Source organism: Homalodisca vitripennis, chromosome 4, assembly GCF_021130785.1.
Source record: "Homalodisca vitripennis isolate AUS2020 chromosome 4, UT_GWSS_2.1, whole genome shotgun sequence".
NCBI lineage: Eukaryota > Metazoa > Arthropoda > Insecta > Hemiptera > Cicadellidae > Homalodisca > Homalodisca vitripennis.
The window spans coordinates 22,117,637-22,131,386 of NC_060210.1; the positions used below are offsets into that span (position 1 = coordinate 22,117,637).

The 13,750-nt window shown below is 33.7% G+C and overlaps 1 long non-coding RNA gene across 1 annotated transcript; it reads right to left on the bottom strand.

Annotated features, from left to right (window-relative positions):
* Positions 1–360: 360 nt before the first annotated feature.
* On the bottom strand, positions 361–13,418 carry LOC124361474. The gene is made up of 3 exons (XR_006922304.1): positions 13,264–13,418; positions 2,664–2,734; positions 361–376 (listed from the first exon to the last, which is right to left on the bottom strand). It is a non-coding gene; the product is annotated as an uncharacterized LOC124361474 (long non-coding RNA).
* Between the last annotated feature and the right edge of the window lie 332 nt (positions 13,419–13,750).

Consider the following 13,750-nt stretch of genomic DNA (forward strand, 5'->3'; position numbering starts at 1 on the left):
AGATGGTCTTAAGGCCCATCAAACAAATTTCAGATCATGAGCGAGTCGAAAGGATAACAGGACATCGGACATTCGCTATCATTATAGGTTATAAAAGGTATAACACAACGTTTCAAGGATCGGAATCTATTTTCTTCGTGATGTGGGGAAGGTATTAATACATACAAAAATAAAGAGCAGAAAGAAGGAAAGCAAAAGGGTCCAAACATGCCCAAAATCTGCTTGGAGTCCAGCCCAGGCGTTGTCACTGTACAGGATGCAAGTCCAGAGCACAGATCACAAGTACGAGGATCACACATCACACTAGCACAGGCTACAGTGGGATACTAACAAGTATGGCGATGTCGGTTGTTTCATCGGCACCGCACAATGTAATCTGAAACAATAAAAAAATGAACGATTCACTGACTCTTTATCATCGAGTAAGAGGTTGCACTGAGGTTGCACGCAAAATAATTTTATTAAGCTGCATATGTTACCATGCCACACGATATAATGCCGTATGATTTTACTTAGTTTGTTAAGATATTTATTTATTCGGCGATTTTCGAGTTGACATTATGATTACCAACAAAACCAGCGGAAAGATGTTAGCTAACGCTCAGCCGTATCCCATGGAACTTGTTTTGCATGTATAAAACAGTCATGCACATTTCGGTTTGGGATTATAAATAGTAAAGAAGGTAAGTGTGGTTGACATCGAGGCCAGTTGGGGCTCTTCTGTTGTTTGCTTCTTGTCAGAGGTATCTAGAGCTGGGTTCTAGATCTTCATCTCATGGCAAATTCCATTTTTCCTTGATGTTCAGTATTCACTTCATATTAGTCAAATCGGCACATGGCCATTGGCAGGTTAGGCAAAGGAGAAACCCAGTTTCTTTATAACTACATCTTCTCAACTGTAAAATCGGTTTAATCAATTCTCATGTTAGGATATATTTAGATATAACCGCCAAATAAAAGTGTAAACTAGAAAAAGTTCTTAACGGGTTTCTTTTAGTTGTTTTTATTTCTTTGTTTTTTACAGATAGGTTTGTAGAATTCAGATGTATACATCTTTATGCAAATACACAGTTGCTGTCAATGCCTTACAATTTTTTTTTAATTGTTATGTATATTAAATATATACGGATATATTGCACAGTCATTATTAAATGGTAATTTTTGTAGTAGTATGGAAATCACCTTCAAGCCATTTGTCTCCAGGTTAAGTGTTAGAGAGGTCGTCTTAGCTCTAACTTACCCTGGTAAAACAAGACATTATTTTACTCTACTTAAAATTGTCCACTTGTGCTTTGGGTATATCCATTTTACAATTAACAAGAGTAATAAAACCATAAAACACTCCCGGACAGGTGACATGCAACAGCACGAGGTAGCTGTCTGTACTGTGCGACTACAGCGAACTCACCAAGGAGGTGCTGACATCTAGTAGAATACGCCAGAACTACTTGAGTGACACTCGGTTGTCATAAAGATGAAATATTACGGCACACAACAGAATACAACAGGAGAAATGTAAGAATGCGTGGTATTACGTCAGTTATACACTTCTACGCAATCGATATGAAAGTAATATTAAGTTAAAAACCGTGAAGGGATTAATATTAATTGAGTTTTTAATTTGGAATTAAGAAATAGATATTGCGTGTTATGCTGTTGTTTATAAGTCGCACTCCAATACCGCTTTATATGTAACATCACGTTTCCAGGAAATTCTAACAAACAAGTGACACGGTCACGATGAATGAATGAATAGTTATTGAATGATTACAAAGAGAGCTCTGTTACATGTGATGGATGGGTGGCAGCGCCTATGCGAGATCTACTATATCCATCACCACACACCAGCTACTCAATTAAAATGCTAATTTTCCGGCTTGAATGTGAAGTACTATACACGAATATTAATTGTTCATTCCGAATTTCAGAAGCCATTGTATAATTAGAGCAAATTATTACAAATTGTGAATTATGAAACCATATGCTAGATGTTTATTTGTATGGATTGCGGAACACAGAATTAGCTGAAACCAAATGATATTTACATTCATCAGGTGTGATTGGTTTCACAATTGGACCAATATCCTCATTGGCAATACTTAGGGCTATCTCACGTAGTAGCCACCTTCTGCAGATTAGTCATTCTGTATATAGTTAGCTCTCGCTTATTTAAAACTGTGTAAATTTCTGACAGTGAAATTTTAATATGCATCAACTGGAGAAAAATCCGAGAAAAAAATATTGTTTCATATTTTTAACATTTGTGATCAATACAATTTTTATTAACCACCACCATTTCTTTGGGTCAATTACTCCTATATACTTCACGAAACCGAAAATGTGATCTCCCAGAATGCAATTTGGTAGTCAGTTCCAGGACTATAGTGTACATGGCCAAAAACTATATACCATAAAACTAATAAAAAGCTAATTGAACCGTTCTTTGGCTCCTCACACTCAGAGCTAATCTTTTAATCACCTCATATGCTGATTTGAATTTATATTTGATAAATAAAGAAAATGGCACTGTAATTCGTGTTAATAGGGGATAAGAAAAGTTCTAAACAACCCTATTTTTAAATTCTAATCATGGTGATTCCAAAGATATGTTCTACAGTATGTGTATTTGATGCTTGAATTTTGGAATTTTCACACCAACATACCTTTTCGAGGTCCGCTTTTAGCCATCAAGTTTTAATCTGCTGCAGGTATTCCCATATGTAGAGATTATCTCCTATAAATAACGGACTTAATAAGCAAATGGCAAAAAAGAAAATAGTAGGTTGAGAACTATTTATAATAATAAAGCTTGCTCGAATAATAGATCCCATCATTTTTTTCAGCATTTTACTGTACATCTAGCTGTTGACTGTAGCTTTGCCCTTCAAGAAAATCACGATACATGTGCCTCGGAGAATCCCAGAATACTGAAATCATGATTTTACCGGCGGCTGGCCGAGAACTGAATGTTTTGGCGAATGGGAGAAGTCGTGTGCTTCCACTCAAGGGCCTGTTGTTTTTACCTTATAGTGGTGGATCCATGTTTCATCAAACGTTACAACTCTGTTCAAAAACCCTTCTCCTTCCATTCGAATATCAATTTTTCAACTGTTGACTTCTTGTGTTCTTGTGCTGCAGCTTGTTGTGAATAGTTTTAGGACAATTTCAACACTCACGTTCAACAGTGATATGCCTACACCCCCGAACAACTCGTCAATCCGAGATTCGATAGAGTAAGTCCTGACTTGGACCGGTCGTCCACTACGTTCTACGACTAAAAATTTTGAACGGCCACTTTGACACTGTATACCGACATTATTTCGTGGACTTTACGTAAGTGATTGGTGCCCAAAAATATTTCGAACTGTCATGAAAATAAGATAGCTTTACGAGATTCATTGTAAAGTTTTATAAATGAAGACTGATTAATAAAACTTATACTACTGAAGTGGTATTAGGAAATGGATAAAAAATAGAAAAGCTGTAGTGTAAATTTACAATCGAATTTTTAACTATCAATTTTACTTTGACAATTAAAATCAAATAAAAAAACTATTTTATATAATACACAATTTTACGAATTTTAACCACGTGTTCAAAATAAACGTTAAATCACTACAATGGATTTATAATTACCTGTTTTGAATATCCGAGCTAAATCCAACATTCAAATATTAAATAATATATTTTATTTTAAACATCTGACTATTGGATACTTACTTGCATTATATTTATACTTATTGCTTATCAAGAATAACAAAAATATTAGGAAATTAACTCTATGTAGAAAATATTCATCGTTTTTAGAGCTTTAGCGTAATCGACAGAAAAAATTAAGATATTTTTAACTATTCATAATTTTAAAAGAAAACAACTTTGCATTTCCTTTGGTTACTGCAAGAGTTTGGTGGTCGTTGTATTGTTGTGGAACAGTCAGTGCATGACTTGATTACTCCAATCTGATAACGACAGCAGCACACCATAAAAGTAGCAAATATTGGGTAGTCAAATATGCCATTATTAGCTTATATAACAATTAGAAATAGGTTTTGTAAAATTGTGATACAATTAGTAATTTTTTAGATATCCTGTACAGATCTTTTAAAAGCCGTAACTTTGATATTTTAATTTACAATATTGTTTTTATAATTCTTTAAAGTTATAAGTATAATATAAAATCAGTTTAGAAATGTTGAAATAAAAATACACATTCCTATATTCCATGCACATAAAGAGGCATCTCATGGTTTAATGACCATACTCTATAGTCTTGGCAGTTCCAGGCTGCTGAAATAAAGTATTTTCGTTTATAGTACTGACTATTAATATTTTTTACATTAACTATTTACATTACATTTAAATTGAGTATCTGGTGTGTGGTGGTGGATATAGAAGATTAGCCATAGGCGCTACCATCCATCTATCACCTGTAACAGAGCTCTCTTTATAATAATTCAATAACTATTCATTCATCCATCTTGATCGTGTCACTTGTTTGTTTGAATGTCCTGGAAAAGTGACTGTCAAATATACATATCGGTATTGAAGTAGTTGTTGAATTTGTAATAGCAATATTGTTGAATTTCTAAACAGTAACAAAACTAACGATCTTTATGTATTAATCACATTACAGTTAGAGTTACGAGTACAACACGATTAGTAGTTAGAATGTTCTTAGGAAAAACATGATTTTGTAACTTTAACTTTCTACCAGCGATTTACTATAATTGACCATTATAGAATTGAAATGCGAAGAGACCATAAAGAGAGCTCAAAAATGAATAACAATTAACGATAATTTACTAAATGATTGTTTTTCTTACAGTGTTTTTCTCTAAGCTCGGATATTCAAAACAGGTAATTATAAATCCATTGTAGTGATTTAACGTTTATTTTGAACACGTGGTTAAAATTCGTAAAATTGTGTATTATATAAAATCGTTTTTTTATTTGATTTTAATTGTCAAAGTAAAATTGATAGTTAAAATTTCGATTGTAAATTTACACTACAGCTTTTCTATTTTTTATCCATTTCCTAATACCACTTCAGTAGTATAAGATTTATTAATCAGTCTTCATTTATAAAACTTTACAATGAATCTCGTAAAGCTATCTTATTTTCATGACAGTTCAAAATATTTTCCGGGCACCAATCACTTACGGGATTAAATGCGTGGTTCATTTAGTAAGTAACGGGACAAATTACTACTACTTAAAACAGCTGGATTTACCCAATTTTGGCAACCTTGCTATGACGTCTGGTTAGTTTTCCAATAATATTTTGTAAACATAGATTCAAATGTAAATCAGTTAACGATGGCGGGTCCGCTGGAGGATTGCACCGTGCAAAGCAACGTGCCGTGACACGATGTTTTATCTCAGAAGGTGAGAAAGGTTGTAAAGTCCACGAAATAATGTCGGTATACAGTGTCAAAGTGGCCGTTCAAAATTTTTAGTCGTAGAACGTAGTGGACGACCGGTCCAAGTCAGGACTTACTCTATCGAATCTCGGATTGACTAGTTATTCGGGGGTGTAGGCATATCACTGTTGAACGTGAGTGTTGAAATTGTCCTAAAACTATTCACAACAAGCTGCAGCACAAGAACACAAGAAGTCAACAGTTGAAAAATTGATATTCGAATGGAAGGAGAAGGGTTTTTGAACAGAGTTGTAACGTTTGATGAAACATGGATCCACCACTATAAGGTAAAAACAACAGGCCCTTGAGTGGAAGCACACGACTTCTCCCATTCGCCAAAACATTCAGTTCTCGGCCAGCCGCCGGTAAAATCATGATTTCAGTATTCTGGGATTCTCCGAGGCACATGTATCGTGATTTTCTTGAAGGGCAAAGCTACAGTCAACAGCTAGATGTACAGTTAAATGCTGAAAAAAATGATGGGATCTATTATTCGAGCAAGCTTTATTATTATAAATAGTTCTCAATCTACTATTTTCTTTTATGCCATTTGCTTATTAAGTCCGTTATTTATAGGAGATAATCTCTACATATGGGAATACCTGCAGCAGATTAAAACTTGATGGCTAAAAGCGGACCTCGAAAAGGTATGTTGGTGTGAAAATACCAAAATTCAAGCATCAAATACACATACTGTAGAACATATCTTTGGAATCACCATGATTATAATTTAAAAATAGGGTTGTGTAGAACTTTTCTAATCCCCTATTAACATGAATTACAGTGCCATTTTCTTTATTTATCAAATATAAATTCAAATCAGCATATGAGGTGATTAAAAGATTAGGTCTGAGTGTGAGGAGCCAAAGAACGGTTCAATTAGCTTTTTATTAGTTTTATGGTATATATTTTTTGGCCATGTGCACTATAGTCCTGGAACTGACTACCAAATTGCATTCTGGGAGATCACATTTTCGGTTTCGTGAAGTATATAGGAGTAATTGACCCAAAGAAATGGTGGTGGTTAATAAAAATTGTATTGATCACAAATGTTAAAAATATGAAACAATATTTTTTTCTCGGATTTTTCTCCAATTGATGCATATTAAAATTTCACTGTCAGAAATTTACACAGTTTTAAATAAGCGAGAGTTAACTATATACAGAGCGACTAATTTGCAGAAGGTGGCTACTACGTATGATAGCCCTAAGTATTGCCAATGAGGATATTGGTCCAATTTCGACACCAAACTCACGCAGACTACAAGATACAACAATACAGTGTAATCTAGGTGAATTGACTGTCTCATCAGCTGCACAATTAAGTGCACTTCGATGCTTCTGCACGATCTCTAAGCACGGTGGAGCAACCGAGTTTTCTACACATTTTAACGTAGCAAAGAGATTTTTTTAGATTTTTTTTCTCCTTCCTAGAGGTAAGTCTGAGACAACGTCAGATTCCAGACGCTGCAATAAAGAGAGGGTGAGCTGGAGCTAAATTCAAATTTCAAATTGAATCAACCTTCCTACCATAGTCCTACCATAGTTATATTGTGTGGATAATTTAATAGTTCTTCCGGCTGAGCCGGAAGAAGTAAGTAGAGTTTAGGGTAAACGTTTTTTATTTATTGCAATGGCATTTACATAAACTCAATATTAGAGTACAAATTGTACGCGACAAAAAGTTTAAGGAATGGGAAAAGCAATTCAGAACGCTTTTCATGTGTATCTGTTGGTTGACAAATAGCAGTTAAACAACTAACAGGAGTTGTGATTATTTTTAATTTGAATGGCACGTCACATTTAAAGAAAACTCGTGCCAAGCTGAATATGGAGAAATATTTATAAAACAATTTTGAATCACATTGAATTAGTTTCAGCATATCTATTCCAGTTCTTGGTGATAGAAAGTCCTTGTTGGATATACATTTAATGGGAATCTCTAAAACCGTTAAGGTGCAAAACAATTGTTAGTTACTAAATGTTATAAGCATTCCAGTACAATTGTAATGTGTTCTAGATTCAGAAGTATCAGATCTGTGAATTATTGTAACATTTTTATGGTCGCAATATTGAAACGACGGCATACTGATCTCAAAATCTTGACAGTTACATTTATTTATTGTGAATTTGGCTAATTAGTGGTAAATATAATTAAAAATTAAATTTACATTAAATAAACTGAGTAAATATTTTCACACTGAAAGACATATATTAGCATATACCGATGATCGTTTTCAAGTACACTGAGATTCTGTTAAAATACAAATTTCTATATAACTCAGTTTCAAGAACTCTAATATTATATCGTGAACATTCACGACTACCAGAAAACCCATCACTTAATGCATCCGGATTAAAAGATAACGTGAGCAAGATTGTTAAAATTAAACTGAGCTTTTGTAATTTGTTCACGTAATTGCAAGCTTTTTGTGGCTTTGTGAGGAATTATGCTTAATTTATTCAAGAGCCATTCTAATCCGCTACTCGTTGTCCTTCCTTGAATTAAATTAAAATAGGTTGCCTTTTATTCAGCGCAGTGTTTAATTTATGAGTGGCCAAATTAACCTGTTAATTAAATTTGTTGGTAACAAATTATGCGTAACATCAGAAAGACTGTTAGGAGTAATAAAATTAGAGTGGGTAGTTTAGAATAACATTAAACATAGGTAAACCATACTTTTAATGAAATGCCACTAAATGCTTTACTCCAGAACCTTTTTAATACCATAAAGGTTTAACAATCCTAATAATATTATAAATTAAAAAATGTTTTTGTTTGTGTTCCTTTCATGCATTAACTATTAATCCGAATTTTTCACAAACAATTTAGAGTCCGTGATATGAATATAGGCTTCTTAATTCGAAATTCCCTCTGGGTTACGCCGCATAAAGTATAAAGTGGCGAAAAACCCCATCTTAGTCTTTAAAGTTACGACATATTAATTGAAAGAGCCTGTTAAATGTAATCAACTATTCTGTTTAAACATAGTTTTTGACAGCACAACCATATGTTTAAATAATTTAACCACTATTTTTCATTTGCTTTTATTTTTTATAGAGTGAAATATAGAGTAATCTTGATTACTGGTAACAAAATTTCTTATTTCGACTTTTTCTTCAAACGCTGTTGAGCAAAGTATATCCATATAAAAAAATTTAAAAAAGTAGTATGCGTATAATTTAACTGTACATTATTAGCAAATATTAAGTATTAGATATAAATTGCAAAGTTGCTACCTACCGTTTACTATAAATGTGAAAACTGCTATAAAACCAATACTAATGGTCTTTTTACAAAAATAGGCTTCTCAGATATGTCTATATATATATATATATATATATATATATATATATATATATATAATTTGTATAAGTGGCAATAGCCTAATTTAATTTCAATAAACATTGAATCACAAAAAGTACTTGCTCCGCCGGGACTCGAACCCGGATCTCTCACTTGCCGGGTGAATGTGCTACCATTACACCACAGAGCCCTTACTTTTTACGATTCAATTATTTTGTATTTGGCCGTATCTGTCACATATGTGTTTAAATAAGCAAACTAACATATGATCCGAAGACCAAACACCTGTCAAATGACTTTTATTTATATTCATTAAATTTGTATAAGTGGCAATAGCCTAATTTAATTTCAATAAACATTGAATCATATATATATTATATATACATATTATATATATATATATACATATATACATATTATATATGTATATATATATATATGTGTTCTTGATCGGGAAGCAAGGCAAAATCAACTATGGAAAAAACCAAGATCGAGGTAAATTGAAATGGCCATAAATATACAACGTTTTAAATATTATCTCGTTATTAACTCAACGTTGGCGTCGGAAATATAATTTACACGAACTATAAGTGCACATAATTGTTAATGGCCCACACAGGACAGACAGAATAAGGCTTAAAAAATTATTGGCCTCTCCTTATAAAAGTTAGTAACATGTGGGTAGCAAAAGATTCTTTTGAAACTACTAATTTTTTAAGTGTGTACTTATTCCTTATCCACCGTTATTTATTTTAGTTTTGTGCTTATACCATTGTAAGAGTTTGCTATATTTCGTACTTTTGTAATAAGGCAGCTAAAGGATCCTTGACTTTTCCCTTTCGGCTTGGGCTATCCTGAATAAAAACTTGGTAAGTGATATTATTGTTGTGCCTTAAGAAAGTCTACATTCGTAAGAGTGTCTTCAGTGAGATAAAGTTCTTTTGACTGAGATATGACGAGTTTTGTAGTAACTAGAGGGTATTATAAATATAAACCTGAATTTATATTACCTATTTAATGAATTACCACACAATGCTGTAACATTGTGGTCACAACGCCTGGATTAATACTGTGACCATGATTAGTTTTAGTTTGTTAATTAATTTGGTTTAGACCAGATGTAATTATGTACCGAGTAAGACCACACTGCAGATTCGCTACATACTGCTGGCAATTCTTTATTGCTGAACAGAATTATACAGCACTAAAACTGGAAATCCATAGTGCTATTTGCATTGGAATTTCACAGCTCTTAAAAAATCTTTCTAGGATTATTCCATATGCTTGAGAAGCCACTGTCGGTAGCCGTAGCTAGTTCCGTATGCAATAACGGACTTTACCAAGCACTAAACTATGACAAAATTCATCTAAAACTACGAAGAATAGTCAAACCATAATGTTCAAGCGCTGCTGAATCTTCAAGGAGGTTTAAACTTTCCAATACATTTGGAAAATCAATTGGCATTATTTGATTACCTTCGGATGTACGTGGCCTTCTAGGAATACAATATACGATGCTAAACCCAACACCACTCCTGAACTTTCAGGAGACAAGACAGCCAGCTTTGATTAATCAAAGCTCTGTATACTTAATTGCCGAACTCCAAGTTCACCCTTAGGAGCCAAGAGAGGGAGATTTGACATCATCCTATGAAACCAAGAACACTGAAGTTCCTAATCACCGGAACTACCGTAAATGCGCTGTGATTACAGGAATAAGTTATTAGAGCATCCAGCGACGAAGTTAGCATCCAGAATTTGCAGACTACATTATCAGCTGTAGTAATAAAGTACAAGTTGGGCTACTGGCCCAACCACCGGCCAACAAAATAAAAAGTGGCAGACGCCTTACATTTAGTTAAGTCCATTATGTTAAATTAGTTGGGCGGATACAAGTCTCTCCACGCTTTCCTTAAAAAATGGATTTTGTCTTGTTGGAATTTACTTTTTTGCTTTAAAATATTTGTTTCGGTTTAATAAAAGATACTACCAGGGAGCAAACATTTATTAATTAAGACCATTAATTCTATTATGTTTAACATATCACCTACTTCTTCACAACAAGTAACATAGCAATCATTAAAATTGTAAAAAGCGAAAATGCCTTATGCCTTATGAAGGCCTCATTGCCGCCAAATATAGAACTCAATCAACAAGACACCAGCTGTGTACACGAGCTTCAACTGTACGTGTACGTTCGCTCCCAAACACGGGAGTAAATGAGATGCACAGGCATAATATGAGACATTAACGTGACACAGTTTTATTCTGAGTAGTCAGGCATATCAATACCATTCCATAACTATATAATACATGAACTATTTCAAACGCAATGAATGAAAAACAAATTGTATCTAAACCCGATAAGTTAATTTGAAGTTTTGATATATAAAAGCATAAATTTATTACATAATGTAATTTGTTGTAGATTTATATCAGCGAAAGGTGAAATTGAGGTGGAATATCTATTTTACAATTAAAAAAATACAAGTAAATGTACAAATGGTACGTCTATGAATCTTACTGAATCATATTGTTTAATACATCAAGTTTTGACCATTACTTTAGGAGAAGTCAGCCTCTAACGAGACTTTTGAGCTTACACTACCAACTAAAGTAATGTGATTGTGATTAGAGACTGAAGGTAGCATTCCAAACATCTTGCCTATTTAGGTATAATTACATATACTCATCCTGTTTCAGTTCAAATCTCTTCTGTCTACCGGGAGATGTTAGAATGTCTTTTCTTTGTGAACTATTGTCTGTCCGCAGGATATCTCAAAGATAAAATAAGATATAAACTTGAAATGTTGCATACAAACTTAAATTAATCTGTTACGTGAAACTAGGTGTAATGTTACCTACCTTGTGTTATTAGTTTTTTATACTGGTCTTAATTAATCCATCGAAACTCAAATCGTTTACAAATAACAGACATACTACAACCCATGTTTGTAAATTAGTTAGCGGCGTTTGCATGACTGAATTTCCACATGAAATTCCAACGAGTGTATCAAAGTCTACCTGAACAATAAAATGGAAAGTTTGATGCTCTGGGGAAATCGAGAAGAGAGGAAGGACTGGAAGCTCGACCGCAAGAACTGGACTTATATTGGATAACTTCGGCCAACCATTTACAGCCTATCCGGGTGCTGTTTACTTAGTCCTTGTGTAGAAACTTATATTCACAAACACGCTGTGACAGAAAAACTACAGTTCTCTTGAATAAGAATTTCAATATATTTCCCGTTATTAAAATGGTGTAATTAGTGTATTTTATAAAGTCGTTATACCTGTTAAACAAGATTTTGCAATTTACAAACATACATAGTTTGGTGGCATATGTGTATGATAGCAGTAACCCGCAGCTTCCACGAAATTATGTCTAGAAAAAAAACAGGGACACCTTAGATACATTCTATTAAAACGGCGTTTTAAACCTTTCTTAGATAAGTGATAGTCACTGAAAGACATTCCAATCTCACGATCAATTTTAAATCTAAGTTTAAAGAGCAGTGTTTTGGAGCTCTAAAGACGGAGACGGACTGATAGTGAAACATATTTTTATAAATACCTGTAAAATAACTCGAATTTCTGTTCAATATTTCATAAAAAATTATTTAAGTAACAGATGAACTACTTTAGGCCACTATGTAGGAATCATAAAGTTGAAGTTCCTAACTTTTAGTTAACACCCTCATGATATTAACATCATCAGAGAATCCGTCTTGCAGGACAAGAGCGTAAATATCTTAATAATTAGGTCTGTTTTAACTATGTAACTTGTTTTAAATTGACCTTATGTTTAGACAGTGTAAAATAACATTTAGTTTCACGTGAATTTTTTATTCTAAAGCGTAGAACTAACAATTAACGTTACTCTCTATTTGTTGCCGCGTATATAAAGTTTCTATTTTTATCCATCTTAACATTAAGATGCTAATGGTAATTAAATTAAATTAATTGGTAATGATATTACATAATTTAATTACCAATAGCTGCATGCAGTTGAGTATTTGTTCTGTAGATAGCGCTGTTTATCTTATAACTGCCTTATCGAGTGACAGCTCAGAGATAACTCGATGATTATTTTCTTCATCTTCAAGGTTATCTTGCTTAGCAGTGAACCAACAGTACATTGGGAACAACACTAAAGACAATTTTATTTATTTTATTCTACAATTCTCTATATTTATTGAGTTATTTGATTTAATTATTTGTGTTTATGTGTCTATATTCGTGTATTTAATTATTTATATTTTATTAATCGTTGTAGGGGATTTTAATTATAGTCCATAAAAACAGTTTTAAAATTTGATTTAACAATAAATGCAAAGCCACACATTGTATACCAAATTAAATTAGATAGATATTCATATTATATAAAAGTGGAAAATTGGTTTAGAAACATGGGGAAGGCAGCAGTTAAGACTGATGCTGATAGACTGAGGGCTAAAGTAATCTGTTACAATACAGCGCACTCAGATTCTCACCCTACAACCATTATAACGATCATGCCAAAAGAGAACACAACACCTGGCAAGTTATCCGTGGCTAGGTGTTCCTCGCCAACACTGGATTCACCAACACCAACTCAAACTCCAACTCTGCACTTGTCGTGGTGATGTCCTTACATGTTGGGAACTTGACCTTGACCTTCCCCCTTAGTTTGAACGAGTAACTCAGGTAGAGACCAGTACTACTCACCCATCGCAACTACAGAACATCTGCTCATCGGGGAAATCCAACCAGCAGAATGAGCAGGCGATAATGCGGGTAGAGATGACCTTCATCCCGACAGTGTGAACGAGTAACTCATGTAGAGACCAGTACTACTCACCCATCGCAACTACAGAACATCTGCTCATCGGGGAAATCCAACCAGCAGAATGAGCAGGCGATAATGCGGGTAGAGATGACCTTCATCCCGACAGTGTGAACGAGTAACTCATGTAGAGACCAGTACTACTCACCCATCGCAACTACAGAACATCTGCTCATCGGGGAAATCCAACCAGCAGAA